The sequence below is a fragment of the Triticum dicoccoides genome, chromosome 4B, assembly GCF_002162155.2.
Source record: "Triticum dicoccoides isolate Atlit2015 ecotype Zavitan chromosome 4B, WEW_v2.0, whole genome shotgun sequence".
Classification (NCBI taxonomy): Eukaryota; Viridiplantae; Streptophyta; class Magnoliopsida; order Poales; family Poaceae; genus Triticum; species Triticum dicoccoides.
This window is the reverse complement of record NC_041387.1, coordinates 185052977-185070962: the sequence shown is the minus strand read 5'-3', so window position 1 is coordinate 185070962 and position 17986 is coordinate 185052977.

Genomic DNA, 17986 nt, shown 5'->3' with positions numbered 1-17986 from the left:
ACCTGGGCGTGATGGCGCTCGCAGGCGGTTTGGGAGGAGGGCACGTTGGCGCTTGCTGCTGGTTCGAACAACGAGCGGCGGGGCGCATGCGTGAGCTAGGGAGGTTGAGGTGGTGCGCGGGAGCCTCCTGCTCGAGGTCGATGCAGAGGAAGCATACGGGAGGGGCTCCAAAAGAAGCTCCCCTTCCCTGGACCGGGAGGAGATGGGCGCTACGGGAGAGTGAGGAGGATCTCCTCTCCTTGGATCGAGCAGGTTGAGAGCTATAGCGCCGGTTGGGCAGGCGCACAAATCGAGGGAGGTAGGTGGTGCTGCGGGTTGGCTCGGGTGGAGCGGATCGGGAAGGTGGAGGCTGGTTGGGTCGGGAAGGATCCCGAGGGGATTTGTTGGAGTGGCGGCGCGGCTGGGAGGATGGGACAGGTCCCTAGATTTTAGGGTTTGGTCTCAAATGGATTAAGGTTTGACTATATATAGGGAAAAGAGAGGGGGTTTGGATCATCCGATCAAAATCCGACGGATGAGAATAAATAGGTAGGAAGCCCAAATAAGAAAATGGAGATGTTTTAGGGATGTTAGGGGATGATCCGGACTCAAAGGTAACGACAGACTTGTTCGGGTTCGGGCAAGTCTCAGACGCACGCGCGAGGGGGTCAATGCACTGTGCAGAGAGGGTCAAATGGTCGGACAGCAAAAGAAGGGTTGGTCTGAGAAAGGTCAACGGAGGCGAGGAGGGACGCGGCAACTACTAACGGCTACGAGTTTTTAAGAAAACATGCGGATGCAATGCGGATGATGACATGAGATGAAATGCATGATATGAACAAAATGCGAAACGGAAGACAAAACCCAACCATGAAGGAAATATCGTATCACATCTCCGGAAAAGGCAAGAGTTGGAGTTGCGAATATGGAAAAAGTTGTATCCGGGGCATTACATCCTCTTTCTGGCTTCAGCCTCAGCAACCCTCGTCTTCTTCTGTTCTGAAGCGGTTGTGGTGACCTTTGGCTTCGAGCCAGTCATGCTGCTTGGGAAGATAATGCGAGGGGCTTCTTGGCTTGAAGGTGCAGGCTGGTCAGCAGGAAGCTTCTTCTTTTTCTTTGCAGCCATCCTGGGGTCAATGCCAGGACGGCCAAGTGACTTGCGCTTCTCAGCCTGATTGTAGGCAAGCACACACTTATCAGCCAAACTCTTCATGCGCCCACGAGAGCCTTGAGCTTCTTGGCGCTTCTTCAGAAAAGCTTCTTTAAGCTCATGCAGCATGACCTTGAAGTTTCTGACGTCTTGAACACTGAGCTTCGCCACATGCTTCTTGAATTGAGCCTTCTCATAATCAATTTTGTTCTTCAGCTCAACGATGCGCTGAGCAAGAGCTAGCTCAGAAGCAATGGCGCCATTGAAAGAGACGCTGAGGCCAATGGGAAGCTGCAAATCTTCAAAGCTTAGATTGGGGGTGTCGAACCACTCATCAATGAAGTTATGGATGATTGCCACATCAAAGAGAGGCAAGTTGTTGAAGATTTCTTCTTCTTCCTTGCTCTTTATCAGTTGCTCAAGGGCATCATCAGCAAGATCTTCATCACTGGACAGATCAATGGGTTCTTCGCGCAGAATGGCGGCAGGAGTCAAGGCTTGATTAGTATGCCTGACAATTTGCTTTTTCTTCTCCGTCTTCTTGGAGATGCGGGATTGATCTTCAGACTGCACACTGGCTTCAGGAGGTGCAGTGGCCAGAGGCTTCGCACGTAAAGCTTTTGGAGGTGCTGATTTAGAAGCCTTTAGCTTCTTTTGCTTCTGTGGCTTCGGAGCAGGAGCTGGGGCTTCATCAGTGTCGGCATCATTATCAGAATGATCTACTCTGGCACCCTGAACCAAGATGTAGGTGATGAGGCCGTCAAGGTTGGAGAAGGGGCCGATGACATTGGGTTCTGCATCACGAGAGCTGTCAGCACGAGGAGCAGAGGGACCAGGGTTGAAGTCTAGTCCCAATGACTTCTTGTTTTCCTTGGCCGAAGCCTTTGCGTGCTGGAAGTTGCGTTTGAAGAGGGCATCATCACGACACCAGAGTAATGATGTGGGATCGGCATTCTCAGGCTGAGGTCCACAGACCATGCAAGGATAGAAATCTTGTGCAATAGCTTCAGCTCTGTTCTTGGGTTGAAGACCTCGATAGAGAATATGACCCACGAGAGCCTTGAGCTTCTTGGCGCTTCTTCAGAAAAGCTTCTTTAAGCTCATGCAGCATGACCTTGAAGTTTCTAACGTCTTGAACACTGAGCTTCGCCACATGCTTCTTGAATTGAGCCTTCTCATAATCAATTTTGTTCTTCAGCTCAACGATGCGCTGAGCAAGAGCTAGCTCAGAAGCAATGGCGCCATTGAAAGAGATGCTAAGGCCAATGGGAAGCTGCAAATCTTCAAAGCTTAGATTGGGGGTGTCGAACCACTCATCAATGAAGTTATGGATGATTGCCACATCAAAGAGAGGCAATTTGTTGAAGATTTCTTCTTCTTCCTTGCTCTTTATCAGTTGCTCAAGGGCATCATCAGCAAGATCTTCATCACTGGACAGATCAATGGGTTCTTCGCGCAGAATGGCGGCAGGAGTCAAGGCTTGATTAGTATGCCTGACAATTTGCTTTTTCTTCTCCGTCTTCTTGGAGATGCGGGATTGATCTTCAGACTGCACACTGGCTTCAGGAGGTGCAGTGGCCAGAGGCTTCGCAAGTAAAGCTTTTGGAGGTGCTGATTTAGAAGCCTTTAGCTTCTTTTGCTTCTGTGGCTTCGGAGCAGGAGCTGGGGCTTCATCAGTGTCAGCATCATTATCAGAATGATCTACTCTGGCACCCTGAACCAAGATGTAGGTGATGAGGCCGTCAAGGTTGGAGAAGGGGCCGATGACATTGGGTTCTGCATCACGAGAGCTGTCAGCACGAGGAGCAGAGGGACCAGGGTTGAAGTCTAGTCCCAATGACTTCTTGTTTTCCTTGGCCGAAGCCTTTGCGTGCTGGAAGTTGTGCTTGAAGAGAGCATCATCACGACACCAGAGTAATGATGTGGGATCGGCATTCTCAGGCTGAGGTCCACAGACCATGCAAGGATAGAAATCTTGTGCAATAGCTTCAGCTCTGTTCTTGGGTTGAAGACCTCGATAGAGAATATCACCCCAAGGACTCTTGATTGCATTCTTCTCTGCATATTCCTTGGTTATGAACTTGTACTTGAACCACTCTTCAGCCCAATAGCGTCGAATCCATTGGATTCGTGTCTTGCGCTGATGATATGTCTCTTCGGGATCTGTCTTGTAGAGCTCTGCTAGGTCATCAGGCAGATCTTTAGATGTTCCTTCTCGGTGCTGTCTGCCACCCTTCCTTGCTGATTTTTCTGTAGCCATGAACTTCAAACTGAATGGCTTCAATATGTTCAAAGGCTTCAGAGACTTTCGCTTGCTGGTCAAGCAGGAACTGGCTTCAGGAGAATTGATATGATGCTGTAAGTATTCTGCAAACGAATGCAGACTATGAGAACCAAGGGATTCTCCCACGGACATGTACCTCTGACAGCATTAGAGATGCGAGGGAAGGGGAAGAGGTCATATGCATTCTCAGAAGATTTTGAAGATAAATCAGTTTGAAGACATTGACCTCATGATGAGAAGACATTCACTTATATGAGGTGAGTTGGTTCTAGATTTGTACCAATCCGTGAATAAGTACAAGTGAGGAATCAAACTAGATAGGAAATCTAAGTGAATAGACTAGGCATTATGAGATGCAGACAGAATAGATCTAACATTGAGTAGGTAGAAACCTCTTTCAGTAAATAGGATGAATCTATGAAGATCAAAAAGGTGGTAAACATAGAGTTATAATTACCGCACTAAGAACTGCTAGATGGGATGAATAGGAGACCGAGAAGTTCAGCCCACCGCGCCCTAACTTGGCGACGGAGGACACCTACGGCGACGGCGGAGAGGACGATGTCCGCGGCCGGCGTGAGGACGGCGTCGGAGAAGTCGCGGCAGCTAAGCGCTTCGTCGCCGGCGTCGTCAAGAGCTAGCGGTGGCGCTAGGGTTTTGACGAGGTGGAGAGGTAGAAGAAGGATTTCTTTACCACAGGGGACAAGTATTTATAAGTAGGTGAGCGGCACAACACAATTACGCTGGTGCCCCTGGCGGTTCACATCTGAGGGGCACGTGGCAAGCATGCAACATACTCAGAGTTGTCCCACGTTCCCACACCCGCCAGGCATGTCGGAGAGTTGTTCCGGCTTCTCCGGATTTCAATAATAAGGATAAGTCATTTAAAACAAATTTAATGTTTATCTCTTTGCCTTCTGCTGACTAGGACGCAGAGAAGACATTCGACAGTTTCAATAGAATGCATATGATTTGGACAGATAGAGTTTGAGATAGAAAGGATATAGTGGTTAGGGTCCGATCACATTCACTTAGTTCAAAAGATTCAACTTGAAAACATAGCTATAAGTGAATGCTGTACAGGACAGACCACTAGTATATATATATGCAATCAAATCATCATAGCGCAGAAAATCATGAAGATAAATTGAAACTGAAGACAAACCAAATGCGAAGTCTTTGCAAAAGTAACGCCATGAGTGAAACACTTCAAACAGAGAAATTTGGTGGTGGCGTTACCCACCGTATAGGAAGTATTAGACCCAGACACGGTGCACAATTATCATGGCACTCCGAAGTCAAATTCCATGTTAATGTATTCACACTCAAAGTGTAAATCTTCATTGATTGAAGATATACATTACTTTGTGTGTTGCACATCTAAGCCATCAACATGCATAAGTGTTAGGATGTGTGCCTGATCACAGGACATTAGAGGATTCCAAGATATTTAGCTCACACCGTAACTTGCAAAACCTTTTCTCATCCAAGGGCTTTGTGAAGATATCTGCAAGTTGCTCTTCAGTGTTGACATGAATGCTATCGATATCTTTCTTCATGACATGATCTCTGAGAAAGTGATGACGAATTTCAATGTGCTTTGTCTTTGAGTGTTGGACTGGATTGTTGGCTATCTTGATGGCACTCTCGTTGTCGCAGAAGAGAGGTACTTGTTTCAGGTTGATGCCATAGTCCTTGAGAGTTTGCTTCATCCATAGAAGCTGAGCACAACAGGAACCAGCAGCAATGTATTCAGATTCAGCAGTTGAGAGTGATACACAATTCTGCTTCTTTGAAGACCAACAGACAAGTGATCGACCAAGAAAATGACATGTGCCTGATGTAGACTTGCGATCCACCTTGTCACCAGCATAATCAGCATCCGAGAATCCAACCAAATCAAATTTTGAGCCCTTGGGATACCATAATCCGAGTGTTGGGGTGTAAGCCAAATATTGAAGAATTCGCTTCACAGCTAAGTGATGCGATTCCTTTGGTGCCGCTTGGAATCGAGCACACATGCAAACACTAAGCATAATATCTGGCCTAGATGCACATAGATAAAGTAAAGAACCAATCATGGAGCGGTATACCTTTTGATCAAACTCTTTACCATTGTCGTCGGGACCAAGGTGGTGTTTGGCTGGCATTGGCGTCGTATAACCTTTGTAGTCTTCCATTCCAAACTTCTTCAGACAATCTTTGAGGTATTTTTGTTGAGATATGAAGATGCCATTGCTTTGCTGACGAATTTGAAGACCAAGGAAGAACTTCAGTTCTCCCATCATGAACATCTGATATTGCTCTTGCATCATGTATCCAAACTCATCACTATACTTCTGGTTGGTGCAGCCGAAGATAATGTCATCCACATATATTTGGCACACAAACAGTTCGCCATCATAAGTCTTCGTGAAGAGTGTGGGATCGAGGGATCCTGGTTTGAAGCCTTTGCTCTTCAGGAAGTCTTTGATTGTATCATACCATGCGCGAGGAGCTTGTTTGAGGCCATACAGTGCTTTGTTTAGCTTGTACACCATATCAGGATGTTTTGGATCTTCAAAGCCAGGTGGTTGAGCGGCATATACTTCTTCTTCAATCTTGCCATTGAGAAATGCACTCTTCACATCCATTTGATATAGCAAGACATTGTGATGATTAGCGTAGGCTAGCAGTATGCGAATAGCTTCAAGCCTAGCAACAGGAGCAAATGTTTCATCAAAGTCAATTCCTTCAACTTGAGTATATCCTTGAGCCACAAGACGTGCTTTGTTTCTGACGACTTGACCATGCTCATCTTGCTTGTTTCGATATATCCATTTCGTTCCAATAATGTTATGCTTGCGAGGGTCAGGTCGCTTGACAAGTTCCCAAACATTATTCAGCTTGAACTGTTGAAGTTCTTCTTGCATGGCTTGAATCCATTCAGGTTCCATAAAAGCTTCAACAACTTTCTTGGGTTCTGAGATTGACACAAATGAAAAGTGCCCACAGAAGTTTGCTAGTTGTGTTGCTCTTGAGCAAGTAAGCGGACTAGGCATATTGATGTTGTCAATTATCTTCTCGATTCGTACTTCATTTGCAACACGAGGATGATCAGGACGAAGACTTTGCTCTTGCTGATCATTGTCATCATTGTGAGGATTGTCTTCGGTCTGAGCATTGTCTTCAGGTTGATTTGGTGCAGAGATGATAAGTTCCTCTTCAGGCTGTGCTTTAGAATGCATGATTTCACCAGTTCCCATCAGCTTGATAGATTCGCTTGGAGGAGCTTCATCTAGTGTACTTGGCAGGAGTTCTCTTTGTGAACCATTGGTTTCATCAAATCTCACATCCACAGTTTTGACGATCTTGTAGAGAAAGAGGTTGAAAACTCTGTAGGAGTGTGAGTCCTTTCCATAGCCAAGCATGAAGCCTCCGTGAGCCTTAGGTGCAAATTTTGACTTGTGATGGGGATCCTTGATCCAGCATCTAGCCCCAAATACTCTGAAGTAACTGACATTTGGCTTCTTGCCAGTAAGGAGCTCATAGGATGTTTTGTTCAGAAGCTTATGGATGTAGACACGGTTGATGATGTGACAGGCTGTATCAATAGCTTCAGGCCAGAACTTTCTTGGTGTCTTTTATTCATCTAGCATTGTTCGATCCATCTCAATGAGGGTTCTGTTTTTGCGCTCAACGATGCCATTTTGCTGAGGTGTGTATGGAGCAGAGAACTCATGAGTGATTCCCATTGTATCCAGATACAGATCAAGTCTTGTGTTCTTGAATTCAGTGCCATTGTCACTTCTGATATGCTTGATCTTCATGCCATAATTGTTCATTGCTCGATTGGCGAAGCGCCTGAAGACATCTTGCACTTCAGTCTTGTAAAGAATTATATGAACCCATGTGTATCTTGAGTAGTCATCAACAATGACGAAGCCATAGAGACAGGCAGTCGTTGTGAGGGTGGAGTAGTGAGTAGGTCCAAATAAGTCCATGTGTAGCAGCTCGAAGGGTTGAGATGTTGTCATGATTGTCTTTGAGAGGTGCTTTGCCCTTGTCATCTTTCCAGCTTCACAGGCACCACACAGATGATCCTTCTTGAACTTGACATCCTCGATGCCAATGACATGCTTCTTCTTGACGAGTGAGTGTAAGTTCCTCATGCCAGCATGTCCTAGCCTTCGATGCCACAGCCAGCATTCTGAAGCTTTTGTGAGAAGACATACGGCAAGCTATGGACCTGCTGAGAAATCTACCATGTATAGATCATCTTTCCTATATTCTTCAAAGACTAGAGACTTGTCAGATTCCATTAGTACAAGGCAATGATATTTTCCAAATAGCACAATCATGTTTAAGTCACAAAGCATTGAGACAGACATTAAGTTGAACCCAAGGGATTCAACAAGCATCACTTTATCCATGTGTTGATCCCTAGAGATTGCAACTCTACCTAGACCCAATACCTTGCTTTTACCAGTGTCAGCAAATGTGATTTCACTCTTGTCGGATGGACGTAAGGTTGAGTCCATGAGAAGACTTCGATCACCAGTCATATGATTAGTTCATCCGCTGTCAATAATCCATTCTGAAGCTTTTCGTGACATGCCCTACAGTGCAGTTAGGAGGATAGGCTTCACAAGGTATATTGTGAAGCATAAGCATTTGACGCACATTAGGATTGTCACAGCTTAGATCAAGATTAGAACACACAGTATGATAGATAAGAGATTCATATGTGGAATACATAGTAAGTCATTTTATCATGCGTCCCTTTATGTTTTAGGTCCCCAACAATAATATCGGACGCCTTTGATTGCTGGCTGGAGACCACATTCTGCAAAAGAGAGTTAATTCTTCTTCACCACCCACATTTTCAGGGGTGGCTTAGAAGCAATGAGTCTAAGTGCAGCATCTGAGAATTTCGGCTTTGAAGCCCTAGCAAATAGCCTTGCAGGAGATGAATGATACTCATGTGAATAAGCAGAAAAGTTCTTAGTTCTATGAACATAGCGGTTTGAAGACACATGCTCATATTCATGAGTCTGAGTATGATTTCCCTGCAAAACATTGGCGTTAGGGTGACTCAAGTGAGTCCTGTGTTCGTATGAAGCCGTTGGACCATATGATGCCTTTGGTCTGGGGTTTGTCTTCTTCCCTGCTGGTGTCATGATGACATTCACTAGAAGATTCTCAAGGCAACTTTTGGGAACCCAGATCTTCTTCATAGGAGGTCCATTCCTGCAGTTAGTACCAATATACCTGGCAAAAACTTCACCATTCTGATTTTTGAACAGTTTATAGTTTGCATCAAAGGATTCATCAATGATAATAGGATTAGCACAGGTAAATCTAGATAAAGTGGATGGATCCACTGAAGGTTCCTTTGCAGTAACCCAAGTGGTTTTGGGATACTGCTCACGCTTCCGGCAGGAACCATCAACATTCATTTTCCTCTCGAACCCAACACCCTCTTTCCTAGGGTTTCGGTTCAGAATCTGCTTTTTGAGGACATCGCAGAGTGTCTGATGTCCCTTCAAACTTTTGTACATCCCTGTTTCAAGCAATGTCTTCAACCTAGCATTTTCATCAGCAATAGTAGTGGTATCCTCCGCAGAGGGGTTAGTAACCACATCAGTAGTTGAAGACAATGAAACAGCAGTAGCAGTGGAACATTCAGCAACAGATGTAGCGTTATCACACTCAATGCATTTTAGACATGGTGGTTCAAATCCATCCTGAGCAACGCTGTTTTGTTGAGCAAGTAATGAATTGTGCTTCCTCAGAAGATCTTCATAATCCACCCTTATCTTTTCAAGATCTTGCTCTCTTTGAAGACATTCAGAAGAAAGTTTCTCATGATCAGACAAGAGAGCATTATGTTGATCTTGAAGGGCGTCAAACTTAGAATGAAGTCTCTGAAGACTCTCAGCCAAAGCTTTTGACTGATCCATTTCTTCGCCCAACATATCATCGCTCTTACTAAGCATGTTTTGAATCCTTTCCAAAGCTCTTTGTTGTTTAGTGTCAAGGGAAGCAAGTTTGACATAGCTGGGGCCAAATTCATCACCTGATTCATCATCACTAGTTTCAGAAAGATAGCATTCAGTTACCTTAGCACCCCCTGCCATGAGGCATGGTGAAGATGAAGACGGTTCAGGTGGAAAGGTCATCTCTTTAAGAGACTCCTTGTAGTCATCAAGCCAAGGATCATGACGATTAAGATGACTTTCATAGACCTCAGAAAGCCGGTCCCAGATTAGCTTCGCGTGATTGAGGTGCATGACGTTCCTGAACTGATTTCGGGACAGGCAGGAGCAGATGACATCCTTCGCTGTGAGGTTCAGTAGAGTGTACTTGAGAATGTCATCAGCCTCCGCCATCTTGCATAGATCGGTAAGACCAATCTCGGTGATGGTCCACAGTTCGCTGTCCATAGCCATGAGTCGCTTCTTCATCGTGGCTTTCCACCGAGGATACTCATGACCGTCAAAGGTGGGGCAAGATACATTCCTCAATCCTGCAGTCGACATAGATGAAACTCCAGGTGGTTAAACCGAATCACACAGAAAAAGGGAGTACCTTGCTCTGATACCAATTGAAAGTGCTAGTATCGACTAGAGGGGGGTGAATAGGCGATTTTTATGAAATTCTTCAAAACTTAGAAGTTCCGAAGACAAACAACAGAAATGACCTAGTTGATATGCAGCGGAAGATAAACTACCATAAGCAAGCCATAGTCAAATATGCAATGATGTGAAAGTACAGGACTAATAGCAGCTAAGTAGTAAGGATCAGGATGGAAGATAGTGTGAAGCCAATCAACAGTAGTAGTCAAGCAATGAAGTCAAACAGATATACAGATAGGCAGTGACTTTACGAAGACAAACTTAAGTAAAGGATGGAAAGGGATAGAACCAGTCGCTTGTTGAAGACACAGGATTTGTTGGACCAGTTCCAGTTACTGTGACAACTGTACGTCTGGTTAGGGAGGCTGAGATTTAACTCAGAAGACCGTGTCTTCACCTTATTCCCCTTGAGCTAAGGACACCCAGTCCTCGCCCAATCACTCTGGTAAGTCTTCAAGGTAGACTTCCGAACCTTCACAGACTTCGTTCACCCGGCAATCCACAATGTCTCTTGGATGCTCAGAACGCGACGCCTAACCGGCTAGAGGATTCACAATCCTCAAGTGTAATAAGTCTTCAGGTCACAGAGACAGAAAGACTTCAGTGATGCCTAACACTCTTTGGCTCTGGGTGTTTGGGCTTTGTCCTCGCAAAGATTTCTCTCTCTCAAATGCTTCGAGGTGGGTTGCTCTCAAATGACAAAAGTCATGCACTAACTCTGAGCAGCCACCAGTTTATGGTGTAGGGGGTGGGCTATTTATAGCCACAAGGCAACCCGACCTGATTTGTCTGAAATGACCCTGGGTCACTAAGGAACTGACACGTGTTCCAGCGGTCAGATTTCAAACACACGCGGCAACTTTACTTGGGCTGCAAGCAAAGCTGACTCATCCAGCTTTAGATAAGATTTGCTCTCATTGTCTTCGCTCGAAGACATATGATTTGGGTTGAGCATCACTTCAGTCACTCTGACTTAGTTCACTTGGACCCCACTTAACAGTACGGTGGTTCCTATGACTCAACAAAGAAGAAAAGGAAACAACGAAACCACACAGTCTTCGCGCTCCATAGTCTTCACGCAATGTCTTCTCATGTCATAGTCTTCAATATGAATATCTTCTCATACAACCATTGTCTTCAATGTCTTCATACATTTTTAGGGGTCATCTCCGGTAGGTAAACCGAATCAATGAGGGACACTACCTGCGTTATCCTGCAATTCTCACAAACGCATTAGTCCCTCAACCAACTTTGTCGTTAATACTCCAAAACCAACTAGGGGTGGCACTAGATGCACTTACACCAAGACATAAGATTTTCATCATAAGAGAAATATCAAGGATTAGTCATAAGCTCATGTCTTGCATGTATCCAATGGAGTTTCTACTCCAAGTTTGAAGCATCTATGATGTTCAATTCTCCTCTCAACCTGCAAAACACTTTCTCATCAAGAGGTTTAGTGAATATATCCGCTAATTACTTTTCGGTGCAAACATGCTTAAGATTAATGTCACCCTTAGCAACATGATCTCGAATGAAATGATGACGAACTTCAATATGCTTAGTTCGAAAATATTGTATGGGATTATGACCAATTTTGACAGCACTTTCATTGTCACAAAGCAATGGAACATGTTTCACATATATCCCATAATATTTAAGAGTTTGGGTCATCCAAAGTAATTGAGCACAACATGAACCAGCGGCAATGTACTCCGCTTTGGCGATGGATAAGGATACCGAGTTTTGTTTCTTGGAGGACCAAGACACAAGAAATCTACCAAGAAATTGACAAGTACCCGAAGTGGACTTTCTATCAACCTTGTCTCCGGCATAGTCTGAGTCGGAGTAGCCAACAAGATCGAAAGAGGCCCTCTTTGGATACCAAATGCCAAAATTTGGTGTATGGATTAAGTATCTCACTATCCTTTTCACGGCCTTAAGATGACATTCTTTAGGAGCAGCTTGATATCGTGCACACATGCACACACTTAGCATGATATCGGGACGTGAAGCACATAGATATAATAATGAACCAATCATAGAGCGATAAACCTTTTGATCAACCAGTCCATCTTTGGTCAAGTCAAGATGTCCACTAGTAGGCATGGGTGTAGTCATACCTTTGCATTCCTGCATATTGAACTTCTTGAATAAGTCCTTGGTGTACTTCATTTGAGAAACAAAAGTACCTTCCTTAGTTTGCTTGATTTGCAACCCAAGAAAGAATTTGAGTTCACTCATCATAGACATCTCAAACTTCTCCGACATTAGCTTCCCAAACTTCTCACTAAAATGAGGGTTAGTTGAACCAAATATAATATCATCAACATAGATTTGGCACACCAATAGTTCTCCATTAACCCTTTTGTAAAAAGTGTGGAATCAATTTTCCCAATTTCAAAGCCTTTTTCAATCAGGAACTTGGTCAAGCATTTATACCATGCTCTAGGAGCTTGTTTAAGACCATAGAGGGCTTTGTGAAGTTTGTAAACATGATTTGGTTTCTTAGGATTGAAAAAGCCGGGAGGTTGCTTAACATAAACTTCCTCCTCTATTTCACAATTTATAAAAGCACTTTTAATGTCCATTTGGTACAAGGTGATGTCATGGTGGTTAGCATAGGCAAGTAAGATGCGAATGGACTCAAGTCTAGCAACGGGAGCATAAGTCTCACCATAGTCCATACCTTCGACTTGTGTGTAGCCTTGGGCGACGAGACGTGCTTTGTTGCGAACTACTTGTCCATCTTCATCTTGCTTGTTGCGAAACACCCATTTGGTACTGATGATGTTGTGGTTGTTGTCGGGCTTCTCAACCAATGTCCAAACTTGGTTCCTCTCAAAGTTGTGTAGCTCTTCATGCATAGCATTTATCCAATCCGGATCTTCCAATGCTTCTTCGACCTTCATAGGTTCAATGCTAGAGATGAAAGAATAGTTTTCACAAAAGTTAGCTAAATGAGTTTTAGAGCGAGTGATTCTCCCGGTTTGAATATCATTGTAGATTTGCTCGACGGGATGGTCTCTAGCAATTCTTGCTCGAACTCGTGAAAGCTTTTGCTTGGTTCTTGGTTGAACTTCTTCTTCATCTTGTTGTGTCCCACTTGAGGATGCTTCCGTATCAACTCTTGGTTCACCTTGTCGTGAAGTAGAAGCTTCCACTTGGACGGACGAGGTACTCTCCTTCGCCTCCGTTGGACGGACCTTGCCAATAGAAAAGTCTTGGATTGTTTCCGAAGGATCTTTGTCTCCTACATCAATTGGCAATTGCTCTACTTGCGAGCCGTTAGATTCATCAAACTTCACACCTACCGTCTCTTCAACCTTTCGGGAGAAATTTTTGTAGACACAGTAAGTGTGAGAGTTTGAGCCATAACCTAGTAGGAAACCTTCATGAGACTTTAGGAGCAAATTTAGAATGACGATGCTTATCAAGAATGTGGCACTTTGAGCCGAATACTCGAAAGTATCCAACTTGGGGTTTGTTACCGATGAGGAGCTCGTATGCCGTCTTGCCGAGTAGCTTGTGAAGATACAAGAGATTTGTTGCATGACAAGCTGTCTCAACCGCTTCTGTCCAAAAGTGCTTCGGTGTCTTGTACTCATCAAGCATCGTTTTCGCCATTTCGATGAGCGTCCGGTTCTTCCTCTCAACAACTCCATTTTGTTGAGGTGTGTACGTAGCCGAGAACTCGTGTGAAATGCCTTCTTCGTCAAGAAAGGTGTCCACATTTGCGTTCTTGAACTCCGTTCCGTTGTCACTACGAACCTTCTTGATCTTCACTTCAAACTGATTTTGAGCCTTCCTGGCGAAGTTTTTGAAGATCTTTTGGACCTGCGATTTATCATCGAGAAAGAATACCCACGTAAATCTTGAAAAATCATCAACTATGACTAGACCAAAAGAATTTCCACCGAGACTCTTGTAAGAGTTGGGACCAAAAAGATCCATGTGAAGTAGCTCAAGTGGCCTCCTTGTGGTCATGATGTTTTTCACGGGATGCCTTCCTCCAACCCGTTTACCTGCCTGACAAGCGCTGCAAAGTCTATCATTATCAAATATGACATCATTAACTCCAAGGATATGATTTCCTTTAATAAGTTTGTCAAGGTTTCGCATACCAACATGACCTAATCGTCTATGCCATAACCAACCTTTAGAGGATTTAGCGATAAAGCAAGTTCTAGGTTGAGCCGTTTTAGTGAAATCAACAATGTATAGATCACCTCTACGCACACCGGTAAAGACCATTTTATGATTATCTCTGTGAAGCACTTGTCAATCTACTTAAGTAAATAGGACATTGAAACCAAAATCAGCAAGTCTAGATACTGAAAGTAAGTTGTATCTAAGAGATTCAACGAGCATGACATTTTGTATGGAGCTATCATGTGATATGGCCACCTTACCGAGGCCAACCACCTTACCCTTTGAGTTGTCACCGAAAGTGACATACTTTCGAGGACCATCGTTTCCAGCAAGCTCACGAAACATGTCTTTATCTCTGGTCATGTGATAGGTACATCCACTATCAAGAACCCATCCCTTTCCTCCTGCCATATATCCCCGAATATTTGCCATAAGACCAAAGTGTCTTACTGCATCATCAAGATCGAAGTCACTATCATCATCCTCATCATAGTATCCACGTTCAACATCGTCATGTGGTGGATCATATCCTAGAGAGGGTAATTCGTTAGAGTGATTTTGACAATGATCTTGCTTATGAATTCTTATAGCTTCGGAAATAATATCACTAATAATTCCAACATCTCCTTTGGCACGCATAAGGTTTGTAAGCTCAAATAGACAATCACCAAACATAGGATCACTAGTATTCATCTTACTCAAAGCAATAGACTTTTGGAGAATCTCATTAAGATTTTTCAAGGAATAATTTGGAAAGCGTTCCTCAAGAAATTTCCATATGGTGTAGGCACACTTAAGAGTAGGCAAACATCCAATCAAGTTTCTAGGCAAGCCTCTAATGATAAGTTCGGCAGTTCTAAGATTGTGAATCATGTCAATCGACTCATCAAGGGTAGGATGCATAGGATCAACATGAGGTGCCCAAGGTCTAGCAATGTACTTGTTCAAATGATATTGATTGAAAATTACAAGCATCTCATTTTCCACTCATGAAAATACTCTCCATCAAGTATAGGCACTCTATGTCTAAGACTCCCCAAAGTAGACTCATCCATCTTCCTCCAATGGTGATTAAACCAAGGCAATGGAGACCAATGCTCTGATACCACTTGTAGGACCTTGAGAAGAGGTGTCTAGAGGGGGGGTGATTAGACACTAACTAACAAAGTTGAAGTTTTTAACTTCTTTAAGTTTAAGTGGAGTTTAGGCACAAGTTTAACATTCACAATACATAACAAGCAAGCATGCAAAGAGTATATGAGCAGCGGGAAGTAAAGCATGCAACTTGCAAGAATGTAAAGGGAAGGGTTTTGGAGGATTCAAATGCAATTGGAGACACAGATGTTTTTGTCGTGGTTCCGATAGGTGGTGCTATCGTACATCCACATTGATGGAGACTTAAACCCATGAAGGGTAACAGTTGCGCGAGTCCACGGAGGGCTCCACCCAAAAAGGGTCCACGAAGAAGCAACCTTGTCTATCCCACCATGGCCGTCGCCCACGAAGGACTTGCCTCACTAGCGGTAGATCTTCACGAAGTAGGCGATCTCCTTGCCCTTACAAACTCCTTAGTTCAACTCCACAATCTTGTCGGAGGCTCCCAAGTGACACCTAGCCAATCTAGGAGACACCACTCTCCAAGAAGTAAAAAATGCTGCATTGATGATGAATTCCTTGCTCTTGTGCTCCAAATGATAGTCTCCCCAACACTCAACTCTCTCACATAGGATTTGGATCTGGTGGAAAGAATATTTGAGTGGAAAGCAACTTGGGGAAGGCTAGAGATCAAGATTCATATGGTTGGAATGGAATATCTTGGCCTCAACACATGAGTAGGTGGTTCTCTCTCAGAAAATGTATGTTGGAAGTGTAGGCACGTTCTGATGGCTCTCTCCATGAATGAAGAGGAGGTGGAGGGGTATATATAGCCTCCACACAAAATCTAACTGTTACACACAATTTATCAAACTCGGTGGGACCGAATCAACAAACTCGGTCGGACCGATTTAGCAAATCTAGTGACCGTTAGGATTTTCAGTGGGACCGATATGCAACTCGGTAGGACCGATATGGTTAGGCTTAGGGCATAACTTAATCTCGTGAGACCAATTACACAAACTCGGTGAGACCGATTTTGGTAATTAGCTAACCAGAGAGTTGGTCAGGCAAACTCAGTGGAACCGATTACTCAAACTCGGTGGGACCGATTTTGGTAATAAGTTAACCAAAGAGTTTGCATTGTAATCTCGGTAGTACCGATTGCTCAAACTCGGTGAGAACGATTTTGGTAATGGACATACACAGAGAGATTACAATCCCATCTCGGTGAGACCGAGATCCCTATCGGTAAGACCGATTTGTCTAGGGTTTGTGGCAGTGGCTATGCCATTTGAACTCGGTGGCGCCAGATAGAAAGAATCGGTGGGGCCGAGTTTGACTTTCGGTTTAGGTCATATGTGTGGAAGTGGGAAAGTAGTTGAGGGCTTTTGGAGCATATCACTAAGCATTGTGGAGCAAGAAACTCATTAAGCAACACATCATACCTTCTTGATAGTATTGGCTTTTCCTATAGACTCAATGTGATCTTGGATCACTAAAATAGAAAATGAAGAGTCTTGGGATTGAAGCTTGAGCCAATCCTTTGTCCTTAGCATCTTGAAGGAGTTCCCACATCCTTTAGTCCATGCCACTCCATTGTTGAACTTATATGAAACATACTAGATAAAAGTGTTAGTCCAACAAGAGATATGTTGACATTAATTACCAAAACCACCTAGGGAGCACTTGTGCTTTCAATTATCCGCGTCGATGTGAGACTTTCTTCCTTTTTGTTCTCTCCACATAACCTCCACCATCATATTCTATTCCACCCATAGTGCTATATCCATGGCTCACGCTCATGTATTGCGTGAGAGTTGAAAAAGTTTGACAATACTAAAGTATGAAACAATTGCTTGGCTGACACTGGATATGCATGAGGGGTACCTTGTGTTAAGAAAAGGGAGCATACAAGAATATATGATTTTGTAGGGATAACATTCTGGAAGCATTGATATTTTGAAAGACATGATTGTTTGTTGGGATGCCCTAAGTATTATTGTTTTTATGTCAAATGATAGACTATTGCTTTGAATCACTCGTGTCTTAATATTCATGCCATGATTAGATATATGATCAAGATTATGCTAGTTAGCATTCCACGTCAAAAATTATCTTTTTTATCATTTACCTACTCGAGGACGAGCAGGAATTAAGCTTGGGGATGCTGATACACCTTCGTCGTATCTATAATTTTTGATTGTTCCATGCCAATATTATTCAACTTTCATATACTTTTGGCAACTTTTTATACTATTTTGGGGACTAACATATTGATCCAATGCCCAGTGCCAGTTCCTGTCTGTTGCATGTTTTATATTTAGTAGAAACCCCATATCAAACAGAGTCCAAACGGGATAAAAATGGACGGAGAATTATTTTGGAATATTTGTGATTTTTGGGAAGTAAAATCAACGCGAGACGGTGCCCGAGGTGGCCACGGGACAGGGGCCCACGCCAACTCTAGGTGGGCGCACCCCCACCCTCCTGGGCCCCTCGTAAGGCGGTTGATGCCCTTCTTTGGCCGCAAGAAAGCTAATTTTTGGAAAAAGATCTGGGCGAAGGTTTCAATCCAATCGGAGTTACAGATCTCTGGATATAAAAGAAACGGTGCCAGGGCAGAATTCCAAAACGCAGAAACAGAGAGAGACAGAGAGATAGATCCAATCTCGGAGGGGCTCTCGCCCCTCCCATGCCATGGGAGCC